Below are 21,789 nucleotides of genomic sequence, written 5' to 3' on the forward strand. Positions count from 1 at the left end.
TCGTCGGTACACATGCACATCCTGTTGCAAAGATACAGTACTCAGTAAACAGCAATGGCGATAGGACTGATTCCTGTGGTAGACCTCTTGACTGTTGATAAGTTGATGAAGACAATCCGCGTAGAGAGCAGTAAAACTCCCTGCCGCTTAAATATTCATAAACCCACGTGACAAAATCTTTAGGCAGACCAGCAATCTGAGGCGCGTTTATTAGGCTTACGTGTTCTACGCTGTCATACGCCTTAGTTATATCCAAAGTGGCTAAAGCTGCATATTTTTTCTGACATCGAGCTAGTTGGATACGACTTGCTAGGTCGACATGGGCGCACCAAATCGAGCACCCACGCCTGAAGCCAATTTGTTATGGGCTCAAATTCATGTTCTCTATCAGCCAATGAGCTATGCGGTCGTGGATTCTTTCGACGAGTTTTACTAGGTTATATGTAAGAGATATTGGTCTAATGTTATCTAATTCGTAACCAACGCCTTGCTTTTTAATTAATGGGATATCTTTTGCAAGTCTCCATTCCGGGGGAATCCAGGAATTTTTAATCGAATGGTTTACCACGGTAAGTAATGCTTGTGATGATATCTTAAATAAAATTTTTAGTATGCCGTAGTAATGTCATCGTGGCCTGGCGCTGAATTAGGCAGCTTGCTTTGTACATTTTTCAGTTCCGAAATCGTAACTTTTTCGAAGTCTTCACCAGGAGTAGGCGGCATAGCGTGACTGGGCAAAATCGACTTAAAGCGACATTCTAGACCTTTAGCCGTATCTTCCAGTAATTTGGCCAATTCTCAGGGTGTTGGAACCACAGAGGCGACGCTTATTTGTGCCGGAAGGACCTTTTTATTTCTCAGAGAGCGAAACAGTGCTTTTTTGTTGCTTGCTGAAAGAAATTCGAAGTGCTCACAATCGAAGTTGTCTTTCGCATTTGCAACTGTTGTTTTAAATGTTGCTGCCGCGAACTTATAGTATCTCCAATTGCTAGGGCACTGGTTATGAAGTAGTTTTTGCAACGCTGCTTTTCTTGTCCTGTAATGGCGTGAGCACTCTGCGTTCCACCAAGGTTTAGAAGACCCGCTTTTAGTGCAGTGCAGAGTGAATTGAGATTTTTTTACGGAATCTTTGAAAACCGACAATAAATTTATGGCTTTTTCTTCTTGATTATGCAATGGCTGATTCGATAAAGCCATGTGTAAGACCTTCTTGAATTTGAATATGTTGAAGTTAACAAAACTATTATAATGCGTAGTAATTTGAGTCAATGGGCGTATGAGCTCAAAAAGAATAGGAAGATTGTTATTGCTTGTGCCCGAGTTTATAGCAGACCAAGTGGAGATAGACAAATTAGTGCTAGCGAAGGTGAGGTCTATTGCGGAAAGTGACTTACTACAAATAAATGTGGGTTTTCGTGCGTTAATGCATGATCAATCATTGTTAGCAGCCCAATCCCACAAACGTTTACCACTCGAGTTGGTCTTATACTCCCCCCCCCCCCCCCCCCCCCGCCATGATGTCTCCGGAAAAAATGATTTCATTTCTGCAGGACGTAATTACTGTATCTAGGACACTAATTTTCAGAATACCTCCGGGGAAATATACATTAACTAAAGTGAGTCGGATGTGGCCTAAAATAGAAATGTCTATAGCTAGAATTTCGCTTTCTAAAGTCATAAGCTGGTAAGCCATTTTAGTCAGGCGCGCAATTTTCGAAGAGATGAAGATAGCTAAGCCACCACCACGAGAGGGGTGGTCCAGGCGAAATGTGCGGTAATTTTTTAGATGAAATGCCTTTTCTGCTGATAACCAGGTTTTTTGCGATGCAATGATATCAAGTGAGTGTTGGCTACAGAGGTAATATAAGTCAATAGCAGCGGAATAAATGGAACGACAATTCCACTGCAATACTTTCAGCGTACCTATGCTGTGTTAAGATCGGCAGCAGAAACTGCCTTGTCGAAAATGCTATCCTTCAGAAAATATTTTTTTAGAAATATTCTCCTTCTGACACTTTTTAGTCTTCGTGTTATGTGTCGATGTAGAACCTTGCGCGACAGGAGATGCGCGGCCTTTAAGAGCGCGGGAGTCAATCTCCATGTCCTTTACTTGCGAGCCACAATCTGAGCTCCAGTCTGATTCCTGTTCTGCATGATACACGGGAGAGGTCTTGCTAGGTCGAAGTTTAGAGGGGCCTGGGTTGGATGTTTCTGCATCATTCGCATTGGAAGGCACTGGGAGTTTAGAGGCCATGGTTGGGCGCGCAACCACCTGAAGGAGTTGAGTCATTTGGGTGGTAATCATTTGCGCTAATGACTCCGATAGGCTCACAAATAGATTTTCCATTGCCTTCTGCGTTGGCCTCTCTGCTGCCGAAGCTATGTCACCGAGAAGTGATGAGTCATCTGCATGAGATAGCCGATTGGCTGCACCGGCATACCCGCGAGATCGCTCCGCAATGATAAAACGGGCTTCCCGTCTTGAGCATCTCTTTTGTTCAATTATTTCTAAAATTTGTAATTCCTGCGCTCTCACAGAGCAGTTAGTATGATCAGCTGAGTGAGAACCACTGCAGAGACAACACCGTTCTTCCTGTGATGAACCATCTTTTCATGATTTTCTCTCCATTTACGACGCCGAGGAACTGACCGACATCCCTTAATGCTGTGCCTGTAGCGCCAACACCTAATATACTGAAGGGAGCGAGGAGATATCGATTCAACCTGGTAAATGGGTGGCCACGCCTTGATCTCTGTCGGACGAGTTGTTCCAGCGAAGGTAACAATGACTGATTCTGTGGGTATCTTCTTGTTCTTCATTAAGCGAGAACAACGAAATACGGACACAGCTCCGGCTACAGAAAACATGTCCAAAATTTTCTGAAGGGGAAAGGCTCGAGTCGACCCCACGAACTAGTTATTTAACACAAGCTATGTGAGCAGGAATGAAGGAGCTCACTGAATGTGAGGCAAACGCTGTACATTTGAGCAGGTCTGTGATACTGGCCTGGTCTGGCGAACAGCAGAGAATGCCACCGCGACCGAACTGCCGTACTTTGGTGATCAGTTTGTAGTGGAGTGTCGCCTTCTGGAGTTCTTCCTGAATGAATTTGGGGATTTTTATTCGAATTGACTCTCCATTGGTCGGTACCAGGGCCACAGGAACGTTGGTCAGTCCGCTGCGCAAGAGAAGTTTAATCGGATAACCATGAGGTTCAAGTGAAGCCGACCAGGCAGTGCTTGCCTGGCCGGGTGAAGAAACAGCCATCAGTCTGGTTTGCCTAAGTCAATCACTGCCCGATATCCAGCCGCTCCTTGAGAGGGTACACCAAGACACCAGGAAGGGGCCTCTCCCGTGAAACGGTTCGCAGAGTCGCACGGCAAGGAGCCGTCGAAGAACCAGGTAGGCCGAGCGAGGTGTGTTTCACGCTCGTGCCAGAGCAATCGTCTTCTCTCACCTTTGCGACTCATTCTGCAGGATTCTGCTTCGTCGTTTTCGATATCCTTGCCACGTCTGCGAATGGCAATGAATGCAATCAGTAAACGTTACATGTAGTTAAATACCCAAATCCAGCCTATACATGAACTGCAATGCACGATCATATCGTCGGCGTATATGGTATGCAGAAGCACTGTGGGCATGTGTCCGATTGATTGCGACCCCAACTTTTAATTGTTCAGCCCATCGTGACGGCGTGGGATGATGAAATATAGGGCTCACGCGGGAGACGAGTGTGAGCATCGCCTCCTTCTACTGACGACCGCTTTTTAACACTCAGTTGCGTGACCTCGACAAATTCTCATCGAACCATGCTGTTAGGATGAAATGTTGCCTGTTAGCATGGCTTGTGTAAGCGCTGGTGGGCGTACTGCGTAAACCGCCTGGGAAATCCCTTGGCAACGCGGTCGTCATCGGGCGGGTCTGGTCAGGTCGGCAGTCAAGAACAACCAGAAGCTGGGTTACTAAGCGCAGCTGCAGGTACCACGTCCGCCAGAAACGTGTTCATGTAAACGTGGTTGGGCGGGTAGTTCGCACTGTAGTCAACTTGCATTTCTGGAAACAGCCATTTTCTTTACCACGTGGATATGAATGTGCTGGCCTGACATCCCAACCCGACCAGCACACGTTGACAGGTGCGGCACCAGGATTTTTTATTAAGGACGGCGCGGGGGGGGGGGGGGGGCGTTGCTGTGCAGTGCAAGATGGCACTCTATCACATGGCACTCCATGGTGCTAGGAAGTGGGTAGGACAAACTGTTTAGGGGAGAGGGGCACGCCCCCTAGCTTTCGAAGCAAGACCTGCACGTCGGACTCTCCTCTCTCTCTCTCTCCCCTCCTCTCTCTCTCTCTCTCTCTCTCTCTCTCTCTCTATATATATATATATATATATATATATATATATATATATATATATATATATATATATATATATATATATATATATATATATACGAGTACTTAAAGTCGACGCAACAAACAGCTTCGCTCTGCTTCGTTGCCTTCTTCCGCGCTCTAGTCACTGCACCCCCGCTACAGCTGCCATCACGTGCGCCTCGTGATGCATAACTTCTTGCGTGCTTTGTACATTTGCAATAAATCGCGGCTGCGTTAGGAGCACCCTAGCCGGCGGTACTCGCATGTGCCCTTTACGATGCAGTTAATGTACCGCCTGTGTATGAAGAATGCTTCCAGTGCATTGCATTTCAAAATGCATTGCGGTGCCTGCTGAAGCGCCGTCCTGCGAGGCTCTGCGTCTGACGAGCAGCGGTTGCTCGTTACAGATGTAAAGCGTTCGCATTCACTTTCACGACACCTGAATCTCGTAAGAAGGGAAGACCGATGACTCGGTGCTTGAGCTAAGCGAATATATTGGAACTTAGACGCGAGACTGCGATTGCTTCCCTGCCACTTTCCTTTCTTTCTCTTCTTCTTTCTTTTTACTGTTTTTTTTTGTTTTCAGAGCAACCGAAATTCCAATGCTAATAATGGAACAGAGCTCAGAATTCCTGAGCACTCCATATATTCGATGCTTTGTATGACAGGTTTTTTCTTACCAGGGGTTTTTGTATATCGGTTTTCTGAGGCTGTAACTGACGCCAGGGTGTGTTTAATGACGCACATGCAAATATGGTGCACGGCAGCAGCCGGTGGTTTTGTTTACTCGCTGAGTAATGGCTTCTCGTCCCCTAGCAACACGGGCGGTGCACTGATTTTGGCCTGCCATACGCGTCATTGGTAGCCACATGCGTCATAGATATCACATGCGTCCTAGGTAGCCATATGCAGTTGTATCGTCATATAGCGTCGTATGCGTATTACAGCAACGCGTCAAAAAAGACGCAAGGACAAGAAAAAAAAAAAAGACGGGCGTTGGTGATTCTCAGGGATGTCGCACCAACTAGCCCAGTAGCTATCTCGATTGCTCCTCGTTGGATGTTTTCGTAAGCTGAAACTACTTTTAAAAAATACGCGATGCAATTTAACTACTGAGCTTTCAAATGGATGAAGCAGGAGCACCAAAGTCGTTTTTTTTTTTTTTCACCTAGCCCCCTAGAGCGTAAAACCTTTATTTTTAGCGCCTGGGTTGCCAGACGGCATAATGTCGGAATGAAATTAAACATAAACATTAAGGTCCTGTTTCATGCAGATACAGCTTTCAATAGTCTTCCATTACTTTAAAGAAGCCCTCAGCAGGTCTGGCCATTTTTAGCTGACAAGTGCAGTCCATGCAACGCGCGCTAACGATCGCGTCTGCTAAGTATTACGTCCCTACGCGCCGCGGAAAGAGCTTAACTTTCAAACCGAACGCCGCTTGCCCTTCTCGCAGGCGCCGCGCTCCCAGCCGAAGAGTCCACGTCGATCGCACAAGTGCGGCTACGTGCACTACGTGCACGGCGGTGTTGTGACGTCACTCACAGTGACACATCGCTTCCAGAATTATTCAGGGCTACATCAGTTATTTGCTTTATCTGTTGCTTCAATAGCCGAATCAAAGTTTAGAGAAATAATAAAACTTACGAACCGAGTGTCTGCGTGTCCTTGTTTTACTTCGTACAGTAGCAAGAGAGATATACATCTGTTTCGTCTGTCTGTTCCAGTAGCGCGCGCAGAGAACGAAACTATGTAACTTTCTATCGTGTTCCAGCGCCGTGATTATGCTTTTTCATCCTCTCGCGTCTGCGTCAGTGCTCGTAATTGTGGCATTGACTTATGCCGCCAATCAGGTGTTCTCGCACAGAGCGCGCAAAATTCTCCGCCGCGCGAAGCGAGACAATCGCAACAGCTCGCGCGCGGAAACGCGAGAGAGCTAAAAAAAAAAAAAAAAGAAGGCGGGGCCCGTAACGTATTCGTCACGCGATCCTCCGGCTCCGGTATGGGAGAACGCAGGGAAGGAATTTTGCTTGCGCAGGCTAGACGGGACACGTGGAGAGTGTGTCTATGTTGGCGGTGACGCTCGCCTCCTGAAATCATAGGTTCACGGCACTTCAAATATTTCTTTCTAGGCTATTAATGAACTAATTTTTTTTTTTAAATCTTGCGATAGAACGCTCCTTAGAGGGCACGTAACAACTTCCAGCTTATGACCAAAATTTGCTATGTGGCCTGGTGAGGGGCTCTTTAATGTGGCAAATGATGGCGCTTCTCTCCTGGTGCTTTCGCCATGTCCTCACGTGTTTCCCGGATCACGGCTGGGCTGGATGGGAGGCGAACACGCCCGTCTCACCTCAAGTTCGGCCGTGCCCGGATTCAGTCTGCACTAGCCCGGATATGTCCTTGCGGTGCATGTACCGAAAACAGCGGTGGATACTGGGCAGCGTAAAGGGGGGTGGTAGGTGGTGAGTGGGCAAGGTCCCGTCTCTGGATCCAACAGAGGGGCCGAATGACTGCACATTGTTCAAGTTTCCTTTATTGTATGTTGGCATGTTAATTCACTCATTTAGTACCAGAAGAACGTAAGTCTGTTCAAAATTAAATTGTGGGGTTTAACATCCCCAAACTGCATAGTGAATGAAATGAAATGAATTGAAGACGCTGCAGTGGAGTACTCCCACCTAGGTTTCCTTAACGTCCACAAAAAGCACGGTACACAAATAGTTATGCATTTAGCTCCCATAGAAATGCAGACGCTGCAGCCGGCAGTCGAATCCGCGACCTCGTACACCCATGTCACGATTTATGTGTATTACAGAGACGATGGAAGGCATAAAATGGGCTACTTATATATCCAGCAAACACTTTATTCTTTCATAGGTAGGCTCACTTGTCAGCCCGTCGCCGGCCTGCCCGCACGCACCTGTGGGAGTCATCATCATCATAATCATCATCAGCCTGCTTACGCCCACTGCAGGGCAAAGGCCTCTCCCATACTTCAACAACCCCGGTCATGTACTAATTGTGGCCATGCCGTCCCTGCAAACTTAATCTCATCCGCCCACCTAACTTTCTGCCGCCCCCTGCTACGCTTCCCTTCCCTTGGAATCCAGTTCGTAACCATTAATGACCATCGGTTATCTTCCCTCCTCGTTGCATGTCCTGCCCATGCCCATTTCTTTTTCTTGATTTCAACTAAGATGTCATTAACTCGCGTTTGTTCCCTCACCCAATCTGCTCTTTTCTTATCCCTTAACGTTACACCTATCATTCTTCTTTCCATAGCTCGTTGCGTCGTCCTCAATTTGAGTAGAACCCTTTTCGTAAGCCTCCAGGTTTCTGCCCCGTAGGTGAGTACTGGTAAGACACAGCTATTATACACTTTTCTCTTGTGGGATAATGGCAACCTGCTGTTCATGATCTGAGAATGCCTGCCAAACGCACCCCAGCCCATTCTTATTCTTCTGATTATTTCAGTCTCATGATCCGGATCCGCAGTCACTGCCTGTCCTAAGTAGATGTATTCCCTTACCGCTTCCAGTGCCTCACTACCTATCGTAAACTGCTGTTCTCTTCCGAGACTGTTAAACATTACTTTATTTTTCTGCAGATTAATTCTTAGACCCACTCTTCTGCTTTGCCTCTCCAGGTCAGTGAGCATGCATTGCAATTGGTCCCCTGAGTTACTAAGCAAGGCAATATCATCAGCGAATCGCAAGTCACTAAGGTATTCTCCATTAACTTTTATCACCAATTCTTCCCAATCCAGGTCTCTGAATACCTCCTGTAAACGCGCTGTAAATAGCATGGGGGAGATCGTATCTCCCTGCCTGACGCCTTTCATTATTGGGATTTTGTTGCTTTCTTTATGGAGGACTACGGTGGCTGTGGAGCCACTATAGATATCTTTCAGTATTTTTACATACGGCTCGTCTACACCCTGATTCCGTAATGCCTCCATGACTGCTGAGGTTTCGACAGCACCTGTGGGAGTGTATGTTGACAAAAGAAAATGATAATAATAATGTGACGAAACCATGGACTAAGATTGTCAATGTAAGCGAATAGCCCGAGCAAGCAAGCGAGCGGCAGTTTACCCTCTCCCTCCTTAACGCCCCTCACCGCAACTCTTTTGCACGAAAGCACGTGCCTTTTCCCTCGGCGCCTTTGTATTGCAGGTGTGACCACCAATCGCCGTCAACCACGAAAGCGGACGAAAAAGCTGAAGAAATCTATTCGTGGTAAAAAGGAAATAGAGAAAGTGATGGTTGTCCAATCTGTTCTATCGATCCTTCCAGGAGAGGTGTCGATTGAAAACGGCATACGGATCTATACGGGGCAGTGGGTGTCATGAACTATCGGTCCGTGGTGTGACTTATAAAATAATGATGATTATGTACACAGAAGCCCTATTCTCGGTACGCGGCGTGCTTGAACTCGACTCGAGACGAGGTAAATTGGCCTACAAGTCTATAGAAGCATGGACGCACTCACAAACAGGCATTGTACACATTAGACATCGGCCCCAGGTGAGCCGATGTCTCACCTGAGACATCGGTGAGACATCTCGGTGAGACATCGTGCGTGCGTGAAAATTTATTTTCACGCATGTAGGCGTGAAAATAAATTAGGTCAATTAGGTCTTAGTGAAGACAGCGCGAAGTGCGGACAGATGTGCTGATTGTTCTCGACAACGCTTCAAAAGAATGCTGCTAGACCAGCGGACGCTTGGCAACAGCGAAAACAGCTGTGGCACGCCCGTGGAAAATGGACACTTTGACATCGAGGCAAGCGGCTAGACAGTAACAACAGTGTTAACTGCAGTATCGACAAGGAGACCACACTGAGCGACGTTCTCGGGATGGGGGATACACCACGAAGAGCTCAGACAGCCGTAGACTTGACCACAACTTGCCAACGATAAGTAACTGGCGTGTAGTCCACTAGATTACGAGCATGCTCTCCGTGTGACGACCTCAGGAGCTAGAACCAGTATAGTGCTCTGAACTTCAAGATGAAGTTCTCAATAATTGCAGCCTACATCACTTGTCTGGTTGCGCAGAGGCAGTCTCAAGGGGCCAAAATGTGTGTGTTCTGTCAGAGAGAGAAATAAACAAGTCAGAAGTATTAAACAACGATTGAGCACTCTGTATAGTGAATTAACGCGGCGCGTCACACTTCTGAATCATCATCATCAGCCTGGTTACGCCCACTGTAGGGCAAAGGCCTCTCCCATATTTCTCCAACAACCCCGGTCATGTACTAATTGTGGCCATGCCGTCCCTGCAAATTTCTTAATCTCATCCGCCCACCTAACTTTCTGCCGTCCCCTGCTACGCTTCCCTTCCCTTGGAATCCAGTTCGTAACCATTAATGACCATCGGTTATCTTCCCTCCTCGTTGCATGTCCTGCCCATGCCCATTTCTTTTTCTTGATTTCAACTAAGATGTCATTAACTCGCGTTTGTTCCCTCACCCAATCTGCTCTTTTCTTATCCCTTAACGTTACACCTATCATTCTTCTTTCCATAGCTCGTTGCGTCGTCCTCAATTTGAGTAGAACCCTTTTCGTAAGCCTCCAGGTTTCTGCCCCGTAGGTGAGTACTGGTAAGACACAGCTATTATACACTTTTCTCTTGTGGGATAATGGCAACCTGCTGTTCATGATCTGAGAATGCCTGCCAAACGCACCCCAGCCCATTCTTATTCTTCTGATTATTTCAGTCTCATGAACCGGATCCGCAGTCACTGCCTGTCCTAAGTAGATGTATTCCCTTACCGCTTCCAGTGCCTCACTACCTATCGTAAACTGCTGTTCTCTTCCGAGACTGTTAAACATTACTTTATTTTTCTGCAGATTAATTCTTAGACCCACTCTTCTGCTTTGCCTCTCCAGGTCAGTGAGCATGCATTGCAATTGGTCCCCTGAGTTACTAAGCAAGGCAATATCATCAGCGAATCGCAAGTCACTAAGGTATTCTCCATTAACTTTTATCACCAATTCTTCCCAATCCAGGTCTCTGAATACCTCCTGTAAACGCGCTGTAAATAGCATGGGGGAGATCGTATCTCCCTGCCTGACGCCTTTCATTATTGGGATTTTGTTGCTTTCTTTATGGAGGACTACGGTGGCTGTGGAGCCACTATAGATATCTTTCAGTATTTTTACATACGGCTCGTCTACACCCTGATTCCGTAATGCCTCCATGACTGCTGAGGTTTCGACAGCACCTGTGGGAGTGTATGTTGACAAAAGAAAATGATAATAATAATGTGACGAAACCATGGACTAAGATTGTCAATGTAAGCGAATAGCCCGAGCGAGCAAGCGAGCGGCAGTTTACCCTCTCCCTCCTTAACGCCCCTCACCGCAACTCTTTTGCACGAAAGCACGTGCCTTTTCCCTCGGCGCCTTTGTATTGCAGGTGTGACCACCAATCGCCGTCAACCACGAAAGCGGACGAAAAAGCTGAAGAAATGGTAAAAAGGAAATAGAGAAAGTGATGGTTGTCCAATCTGTTCTGTCGATCCTTCCAGGAGAGGTGTCGATTGAAAACGGCATACGGATCAATACGGGGCAGTGGGTGTCATGAACTATCGGCCCGCGGTATGACAAATAAAATAATGGTGATTATGTACACAGAAGCCCTATTCTCGGTACGCGGCGTGCTTGAACTTGACCCGAGACGAGGTAAATTGGCCTACAAGTCTATAGAAGCATGGACGCACTCACAAACAGGCATTGTACACATTAGACATCGGCCTCAGGTGAGCCGATGTATCACCTGAGACATCGTGCGTGCGTGAAAATTTATTTTCACGCATGTAGGCGTGAAAATAAATTAGGTCAATTAGGTCTTAGTGAAGACAGCGCGAAGTGCGGACAGATGTGCTGATTGTTCTCGACAACGCTTCAAAAGAATGCAGCTAGACCAGCGGACGCTTGGCAACAGCGAAAACAGCTGTGGCAAACCCGTGGAAAATGGACTCTTTGACATCGAGGCAAGCGGCTAGACATCAACACCAACGTTAACTGCAGCATCGACAAGGAGACCACACTGAGCGACGTTCTCGGAATGGGGGATACACCGCGAAGAGCTCAGACAGCCGTAGACTTGACCACAACTTGCCAACGAGAAGTAACTGGCGTGTAGTCCGCTAGATTACGAGCATGCTCTCCGTGTGACCTCAGGAGCTAGAACCAGTAGTGCTCTGAGCTTCAAGATGAAGTTCTCAATAATTGCAGCCTACATCACTTGACTGGTTGCGCAGAGGCTAAAATGTGTGTTCTGTCAGAGAGAGAGAGAGAAATAAACAAGTCAGAAGTATTAAACAGCGATTGAGTACTCTGTATAGTGAATTAACGCGGCGCGTCACACTTCTGAACGAAGCGAATTAATTTCTGTTACTGCGTAGGAGAATCAATAAGTAAATCTCAGTACCTCCCTACGTTTTCGTCCTTAATTGCTTTCGCATTAAGAACATTGAACCACTAGATTATAATTGCGGCTCCGAGCCTTCTCTTCATTGTTTAGATTCGCATTCCGGTAAGCAGACACGCAATCAGAACTGCTCTAAAACATGTTGCAAGGTCTCGCCCAAGCCCCGGTAGAAGGCTTGGGCAATGCTTCCAAGTCGTTCTTTTCGCATACCGCATGTTCAACGCGCGCCGGTGTGTTGGCAAACCCTGATGGTCTGTAGGTGCGGAGTAAGCTTTGAGCGAAGCCCTATTATTTCAAAATAATTTAGCTCGGTCACAGTGTAGAAAAGCTTAAATTTTGGATTCTGCACTCTAGCTTCCGTTCTTTTTGGGACTTAACACGCATACGTTTTCCGTCCCCAAAAGGACGGAATATGTAGGTGTGGAGCAAGATTCCATGCAACCTTGCGCCATCCTGTTAGATATGGACCATTAATTAGCATTGGTCAAGTTCTCCGAACGCAACCACTGGTCGGACAAGTTGTCTAACCCGCGTTCGTGTGCCGCGCGCGGAGCTTTTGTCTCCCCCCTGTGTGACGCTTCCCGAAAGTGAAACTAGAGGCCGGCACGGTTCGAAGTAATTGACTCTAGTCCCGAGAAAAACTGCTTTGCAGCACTTGAAGGTCGTTCGAGGATGACCAGCCCCCTCCTTCTAAGCGCCTTCCAGGCGAGGAGGTAGCGCCGGACGGAGGCAGCCATCGGAGAATTGAGCCCATGGAGTGTCCCTATTGGCCGAACGTGACGCCATTGGCACGGGCCCTAGGATTGGATGAAATGACGGCACCTGTACGGGCTCGCCGATTGGTTGAAAATGACGGCACCTGCATGGGCTCGACGACTGACTGAATATGACGTGACCCCGACGGACTGAAGGGGTTATAAGCCATCGAACCATCGGAAAGAGAGAGACGTTCTTCTTGTTACGGGTCGCAGCGTACGATTTGCTGCCGGCCGTTGATGACTTTTTACTATTACCGTATTTTCGCGATTCTAAGCACCCCCCTCTATTTTCGAAAGAAAACTGGGAAAAAAGTTTGCATGCGAATCTAAGCACCCCCCTATTTGTTAGGAAGAGCGTGTAGCCAAGGCCGCCAAGCGCGCTTGCTCCCTCTGCCATCGAGCCGGAGCCTTCGGCCTCCCGAGGTGGCACGGCGTCCGCGGCTCGCGTACGCCGTACAGCCGGACTGTACGGCTGTACGGCGAAAGCTGCAGAAAGCGTCTCCATCAACCATGACAAAGTGAATTTCGGACGCGTGGAAGCGGGTCCAAGTGGACGTTGTGGTAAAACTTTAAGTGCTCGATCCCAAACCACTTCGACGGAACGGAAGACGACCTGCTGTGGGATACCGAGTGCGGCGGTTCAAGCAGTGCGACGAATTCGAGTGGCAGTGATAGCAACTGAGCATCCGAAACAATCGGTGGGTTCATTGTCTGCACCGATTTTTCTTTTGAATGTTTGCAAAACACCCGTATCGTCGTGATGTCACAGCGAAAAGAGGGAGGGGGGGGGGTCATTCTAGATTTTTCGAATCTAAGCACCCCCCTCACTTTGGGCATCGCGATCGTGAAAAAAAGGGGGTGCTTAGAATCGATTAAATACGGTATGTTACATGCTTCTAGTCCTGCACATGCTGTAAATAAACTTTCATTTCTCTAAGTCCTCCTCAACTTCGGCCAACATATACAGAAAGCGAGCTAGACGAACTTAGACGAAAACCTGGGTAGTGAGGACTTTATCATCAGCATATCCATAGCGTCCCCGAAATTTAAACGATCGATAGGCCAGGTAACGATTACGGATTGGGTTAATTACAGGAAATGTCCTATACCCGAAAACAGGAAATGTCCTATACCCGATAACATTCCGAGCAACGCCAGTGAGTGGCGGTCTTCATCAAATAAGTACATAAGAACACCTCTAAGCAACTAACGACAATGGCAGATAATGCCAGTTGTCGATCGCACCTTCTACATACGAGGGTCGTTCAGGTCAACCCGGGATTTTAAAGAAAACAAATAAGACGAATTTCAAAGTGTGGAAAGTGGATGTATTTTACACATAACTTCCGGTTACAGTTATACACTTATCCCAGCGTTTAACTAACGCCTGGAATGGTTCGGCATAGAAAGATTTATTATTACGACGGAACCATTGTAGGACATTCTTCATCATCAGTGTTGAAATGTTTTCCTCCGAGGAATTTCTTCAGGTGCCCAAACAGGTGAAAATCACTTGGTGCTAAGTCAGGACTATAGGGGGAGGTGTGGTAATATCTTCCAGCCAAGTTCCTGGATTGTTTGGGATGTGCGTTGAGTGGTATGTAGTCGTGCATTGTCTTGCAAACCACACCCTTTATGATCAAACCCGTACGTCTCTTCCGAAACTCTTGTGCACATCACGCAAAACATGGCAGTAATACGCACTGTTGATAGTGACACCATGGGGTAAAAAATCAACGTGAATAATTCCTTGTTTATCCCAGAATACACTTGCCATCACTTTACCAGCAGACGCAACTGTTCGAAATTTCTTGGGAGGTGGTGATTCCGTACGCTTCCACTGCATCGATGCTCTTTTTGATTCTGGGGTGAAATGGTGAACCCATGTTTCGTCACATTTCATGATGCGATTCAGAAAATCCTGGCCTTCCCTTTCATAGCGTTCCTTCAGTTCGATACAGACTTCAACTCTTCTGTGTCTGTCAAAAGCAGACAGCTGCTTTGGCACACAGCGTGCACTTACTTTTCGGAACAACAAATGATCATGAATTGTTGTGTTCACTGTCCCTGACGACAGATTACACACCCTTGCAATTTCACGACAGGTTATGCGACGATTGTCCACGATCAGCTGCTCCACGCACTGAATGTTCTCAGCAATGACTACCGTGGGCTGTGATCCCCCACGACCGGGATCGTCAGTAATAGGGATACGGCCTTCTTTGAAGCGCTTACACCATTTCAGATGTCATACTGCCACTGAGTGTCTCATCATCGTACTGAGCCTGAAGTCTTCTGTAAATTTCAGCAGGTTTATGCCCTCGTTCACTAAAAATTTCAACAGAACACGCTGTTCCACGTAGACGTTCACACTGTTGTCCGCCATCTTGAATAACAGTCTATCCAGAAGTGCGGGGAATGGGCGCCGTCTTCGAGTAACAGGACACAGGTGCCAGTTTCTACTGCGTACAAAACCTCCTGCCTAGGCGTCCATTTAAACCGGGAAAGAACCAAAAAAGTCCCGGATTGAGTTGGATGACCCTCGTATGTGGGAAAGTAGGCGAGGGCCTACCAAAAGAAGGAAAAGTAAAAGCTCAATCGTAAGCTCCTTAGGAGAATTGCGGTCATTTCAGAGCAAGCCAAGGAGTATGCGCGAAAGCTCGAGACGGAGCGCTGGATTTATTTTTGCGACTCCCTTAGACACACACCAAATTCGTCTAAGACCTGGGCTATACTAAGCAGCATGCTAGAACCAGATAGGACCAGGATGGCTACCAACCGCACCCTTCAGAACTTAGCAATGATTTCGGAGGAACGGACCAGGAGCTTTTGCAAGCACTAATTACGCGATATCTCGGAAACGAGAAGAGCCCTCCGTGAGACCTCGAATACAACGGACGAAGAAACCAAAAGTTAGATGCCTCAATATCGAAGGCGGAGCTTTTCGCTGCAGCGCAGGCAGCAAAGCGGAATGCGGCTCTGGGACCGGATGAAACAACAAACGCGATGCTGAGAAACATGAATGATGAACTCTTAAACCAACTCACCGATTTCTTTAATGAGAAAGTCTGGGAGTCTGGCCCGGGCCCACCGAGCTGGAAGGAGGCTAAAGTAATTCTAATTTCGAAACCAGGCAAAGCCCCTACCCTACAATCCCTGCGACCAGTATCTTTAACGTCATGCATGGGGAAACTCTACGTAACAGTAATACATTCGCGACTAAGCGCCCACTTGAACGGACAAGATCTGTTTCCCCAAAACATGTTCGGTTTCAGACAGGGCCCGTCCACCCGGGCTATTTTCCTCTTGCTAAAGGAAGAGGTCATGAACAACATACCTCAAGGAGGAGAGCACTTAGTCCTGGCACTAGATCTCAAAAGCGCTTTTGACACAATGGCGCATCACACCATCCTATTTGAATTAAGCGAGATTGGCTGTGGCATGAAGGTATGCAACTACATCAAGCCCTTCCTAACCAATCGCACAGCCACCATCGGCCTTGGTTAGACGAGATCTAACACAGTAGATATGCCAAACAAAGGCACACCGCAAGGCGCGATACTATGACCCCGCCTATTCAATATAAGTATGGAGAAACTTACTAAAGCCTTAGACCAAATACCCAACCTATGGTATGCTATATACGCCCATGACATTACGCTGTGGGCAACATCCGGCTCCCTCGGCCAAAAAGAACGGACACTGCAAAAGGCGGCCGACGTAGTCTCGCTGTTCGCCTGAAACAGCGGCATGAAATGCGCCACGGACAAGTCCGAGCTTATAAGCCTCATGGACGGAGATACAAAAGCAACGGGACCTTAGACCTTTTTCTGGATAACCAATGCATCGACGAAGTCCAGAAAGCGAGGATTCTCGGCTTCTGGCTACAGAGCAATGACAAAGATGATCACACCGTCAAGACCTTAAGAACAACTATAAAACAAATATCCCGTATAATACGTAGGGTCACCTGCAATAGGAAAAGCTTTCAAGAAACCGACACGCTTAGACTCGCACAGGCTCTCGTAGTGAGCCGGCTAACATACAGTCTGAGTAAGAATGAGGAGGGGCAGGCAGACACCATGATAAGAACATCCTACGAGGCGGCACTGGGCCTCCCAAATGGGACACCCACGGAAAGGCTACTAGCTCTATAGCCTGCACAATTCCTTTGCTGAACTTCGGGCGGCAGTGTGGATGTCGCAACGGGAGCGCCTCAGCAACTCCTAATCGGACAGAGCAATATTAAGCAGGCTGGGATTCCCCCAGCACCAACAGTACAGAAACGAAGACTTAACGTATCTACCAAATGATGTTTGGGAGAACATAGCAGTTGCTCCCATCTCCAAAAGCATGAGCCCCCAGTACCATCAAGGCCGCCGACAAGCGCGAGTCAGAATCTACAAAATCAGTATGCGAATAATTCCGAGATGGTCTTCACCGACGCGGCATGCTGTGGGAAAAACAGATACGCACTAGCTGCAGTAGGTAACGACAGCGAAGCTGGTCTCATAACCTGCGCAACTGCAACCACACACTCGCCGGACACGGCAGAGGCGATGGCGATTGCCCTGGCTTTCCGTGCCAAAGACATATTAGGCTCACGCTTGGTAGTAATCACAGACTCTCAGGTAGCATGCCGGCTCTTTATGATCGGGAGAGTCCCACGCTGCGTTCAGAAAATCCTAGGGGATAGGATAGCCCACCAGCACAAGTTGATTTGGCGCCCGCGCCGTGAGGGCCGGGCAGGTAACGAAAGAGCGGATAGCGCAGCTCGCGAACTTAAGCATTGAGCGGCTGCTTTGTCTCAACCCCAATCCCAATATCAGTTTCCCGACAGACCGTGTGACATCCTAGAACACCACCGACGCGAGTGACGGGAATGCGCTCTCCCCGTCCAGATCTGGATGGCGGGAACTCCCACGATTTTCGAAGAATCCAAACAGACAAGTATCGAAATGTCCGCTGCGCGAAGCGAGATAATTGCAACAGCTCGGGCGCTGGACCGTCATCGGATGTGCCAAACAGACGCGTATCGAAATGTACGCCGACTAGACGCCGTGTCCCCCACGGCCTACCCGAACATGTGCCCGTGGTGCGCAGGCAGGCCCACTCTCGCCCACATCTTGTGGGAATGCGAATCTCGGCCCTACAAATTCAACGAACCGGCCCTGCCGGGAAATGTTTTTTAACGGGAGTGACGGGATACTCGCCTCGCCAGCGAGGACCGAGAGGCGCAGCTAGCACTTCTCGGCCAGGTCAGGCGGGCAGCGGAAGCCAGTGGAGCCCTGGAGCACTCACCTGCTCCTTCTACACCCCTTCACTTCAATAAAGGTTATATATATATATATATATATATATATATATATATATATATATATATATATATATATATATATATATATATATATATATATATATATCCTGCACTCAATGGCGAACTCCAGTAATCCACAGCTTCAATACACAGAAGCCAGTTGCACTTAATTGTGCAAAAATTACATTGATATGTCTCTCCGCTTCTTTTTACAGGTAATGAGCAACATCAAACAAAATCTGCGATGTGTAATCCACAAGGATAAAAAAGCTAGTAAATTTTGCAGTGTCTCTCCTCGTCAGGACAGAGACACTCCAGTGTTTATTTTTCGAGCACATGTTAGCACCGTTGCCTGTCCCTTCCTTACGGTCTGTTCCTCGCGCTGTTTTTTCTGCTCATGTCTCATCTCTACTTTTCTCTTTATATCGCTTCTCATTATAGCTCATTCAGCACTTATTCCCACCCGTTGCCGTCCTTCTTACCCATATATTTAGTTTTCAGCATGAAATGCTTTTAGCTCCTGTTGTCGGCGACCTTCAAGTGACATTGAGCCAAAAGCCAGAGCCGTTATCCAGGCACTCAAACAAGAACATCCGGGCAAATCGCGAGAACAAAACGAGATCAGCCGGGCAACCAGTCAAGACTGCATTACATACGCTAGTTACTTCCCAAACAAGTAAAAAAAATGCTTCCGGGTTCTGGCCAATGTTTGTTCATAAGATCACTCAAACTGTGACTTCTAGTACGCTGAAGTTTTATTAACGCGACAGCGTTAAGGAGCTCGTATCGCAGAAAAGCCGGTGTCGTCGGCGTTGGCCGTGAGCGATAAATCCCAGCAGGCACTTCATGAATAAAAAAGAACTTGCAGGATGGGTTGGGTGGGAATCGAACCAGGGTCTCCGGAGTGTGAGACGGAGGCGCTACCACTCAGCCACGAGTTTTTTTTTTCTTTATTGCCAACTTGGCAGAATACAGTGAAAAACACCATCATAACATCACATTAAAAATGCTAGCTTGTGTCTGGCTAGCATAAGTGGGTAAAAAACGCTTTACGGTCAGGAGTTCGTCCAGATAAACACACCAATCTGGCTTTTCTTCCTTCTGTTTGTACACATCTCGTAAATATGCGATGCTTTCGTTGAAGTTGTCCCGGGCTGACCTCGCGTTGACGTCTGCATTACGCACCGACATTCTGGTTTTCCAAACACTGTGCATTACTAGAATCATTAGCATATCGTACGGCACACCTTCGCTTTCGACGGGAAGAAATCGAATGCCGTAGGGTGTAAGCGGCAGTTCCTTTTTCAGGGTTCTTTGCAAGATGTCCCATAAGAATACGGCATCCCAACAATCGAGAAACATGTGCTCGATTGTTTCAGGCCTTTTGCATATTACACAGTCAACCGACCATGGTACCAACAACCCTTTTTCCTTTAGCCACGGTATTGTAGAAAGTGTGCCACTATGGAGCATGAAAAAGAAAGTTTTGACTGACGATCGGATAGTCATACTTTTAACCCTTTTTAACACATTGCTGCCTGGCCCAGGATTGTACATCCTTCGATACAAGGGAACAGGCATCATCACATCAATTAGATCTTTGTAGAGGCGTTTTCTCTTGACCTCGCTGAGATATTCCATTGAAAATCTTACTTTTAGAAACTGCACAGCCGCAACAATTTCATGCATGTATCCGCGGACATTGCGTTGCATATGGGCGCATGATGACACAATGACATCTGGCAATGCGTTCGCCAATCTCACTTGCATAACACTTCTTAAAAAAGGATTTCTTTCATTGCGATAATATACGAACCTAGAGACAATTTGTCTCACGAACAAATGAATCAAACCCAGTCCTCCCGATCGCACTGGAAGGAACAAATTTGTGCGGCTCACCCTTTCCCACGATGAGTTCCATACAAAAACAGCCAACACTCTGTGCAGTCGTTGAATACTCATGCGCGACATGTGCAACGCTTGCAAAACATACCATACTCGAGCAATAATAAAAATGTTACACACTGTGGCACGGGAAAAAATTGATAGGTCTCGTCCTCCCCATTTTTGTGTTTTCTCTCGAGCCTTGTCTGTCTGTTCTTTCCAGTATTCTTGTGTATCCTTGTAGTGTTGTAGTGGTACGCCTAGGTATTTACTTGGAGTAGTCGTCCACTGAATGTTGGCGTACGTGACTGGCACACTTTCCCATTCACCATGCCAGAAACCCTGACATTTATTCCAGTTTATTCTGCTCCCTGTGTATTGACAGAAAGCTGTGGCATCTTTTATCGCATTTGTTACACTTTCTCTATCGGTACAGAAAACAGCTATGTCGTCGGCGTAAGATAATATTTTGACTTCACAAGCCATAATACGAAAGCCTCTTATTTCCTCATTTTGAATAATCTTTAAACAAAATGGCTCTAAATAAATGCTAAAAAGTAGTGACGACAGAGGACACCCTTGTTTCACCGAAGAGACGACATGGATGCTTTTGCTGACTTGTTTGTTAATTATAATTGAGGCAGAGCATCCAGTGTACGACATTTTTACACCTTCCAGTATTATTTTCCCTACATTTACATATTCCATAATGGCAAACAATATTTCGTGCGTAACAAGGTCAAAAGCTTTTTCCAGATCTATTTGGAGCATTGCCACATGGTTGGAAAAAACATCACAACACTCCAAAATATTTCTTGCTATATGAATGTTCGTCGTTATGCTCCTACCTTTAATTCCGCACGTCTGGTGTGGTCCGACTATATCTTTAATAAAACCTTGTAATCTTCTTGCCAAGACCTTCATGAATATCTTGTAATCTACGTTAGAGAGGGTAATTGGCCGGTAAGAACCTACCAATAATTGCTTAAGTCGGTCGTCCGTTTTAGGAATGAGAATGATATGTGATTGACGGAAGGAAAGGGGAAGCTCTTCTATGTCATATGCCTCTTGTATTACCGCATGCAATGCCTTAGCTATAGGAGTTTTAAATTTCTTATAAAACGCTGAACCCAGTCCATCGGGACCGGGCGACTTTCCGGGGTTCAAATCATCGATTGATTTTTCAATTTCCTTTAATGTAATTGAGGCTTCTAGGACTGATTTTGCATTTTCATCTAGTTGCGGCATAAGTGGAAGAAAAGCGTTTACAAATCCCTTGTTTACTTCTTTCCTTTCACCAAACAATTTCCGAAAGTGCTCTACGAAAGCGTCTTCTATATCACTTTTCTTATCTGTGACTACACCTCGGTACCTTATTTCTTTGATTTCTTTTTTGGTCGCGTATCTTTTTTCGTCACTAAGGGCGCGTTTGGTGGGCGTTTCGCCCATCCACAAATGCTCTGCACGAGCCCGTATCACTGCTCCTCTATAATTTTCGACATCGATAAGCTCAAGTTGTCGCTTGACGTCTCGAATTTCTTTACTGCGCAGGCCGGGGGTAACACTTTCTTGGCTGATCAAGAAGTCTAACTGAGCTTGCAGTTCTTTTTCGTGTTTTATTTTACTGTGCTTAAGTGCAGAAGCCCGTTCTATCGCCTTAATCTTTATTTTTTCTTTGAAAAGCTCCCATCTGCCAATTATGTTCTGGTGATCTTCAAGTAAGTCATTAAGGTTTTCCATTGCGTAATCTACGAAAGGTTTGTCATCCAATAGATTATCATTAAGTTTCCAGAGCTGCCAATTAAATGTACTTTTTCTTTTTTCTGCTCCAAGCGAGAAAGACACTAAGCTGTGGTCGCTGAAAGAAACATGATTGACTGTGTAATTACTGCACAAAGGTACAAGAGCTGTTGATATATAAGCTCTATCTAGTCTAGCGTGGCTATTTCCTTGAAAATGAGTGAACTGGGGGAAGTTACATGAAAACAAAGACCCCACGTCATCTAAATTGTGTTC

General features: G+C 46.7%; 1 protein-coding gene and 1 long non-coding RNA gene across 5 annotated transcripts in view; one reads left to right on the forward strand and one right to left on the reverse strand.

Moving 5' to 3' along the window:
* LOC139054309 (uncharacterized) overlaps positions 1-21,789 on the forward strand; it is a 56,832-nt gene that overhangs the window by 19,095 nt on the left and 15,948 nt on the right. The window lies entirely within an intron of this gene.
* The window catches only part of LOC135901589 (uncharacterized), a 62,666-nt gene continuing 44,072 nt past the window's right edge, over positions 3,196-21,789 (reverse strand). For 2 of the 3 annotated variants that reach the window (XR_010564192.1, XM_070531124.1), the window contains one exon: positions 3,196-3,514. The gene's annotated coding sequence lies outside the window, so the exon portion shown is untranslated. Of the gene's footprint in view, positions 3,515-6,777; positions 6,886-21,789 lie in introns of those variants that run through there. The other variant, XM_070531125.1, reaches the window with a different exon arrangement.

Source organism: Dermacentor albipictus, chromosome 1 (assembly GCF_038994185.2).
Source record: "Dermacentor albipictus isolate Rhodes 1998 colony chromosome 1, USDA_Dalb.pri_finalv2, whole genome shotgun sequence".
Classification (NCBI taxonomy): domain Eukaryota; kingdom Metazoa; phylum Arthropoda; class Arachnida; order Ixodida; family Ixodidae; genus Dermacentor; species Dermacentor albipictus.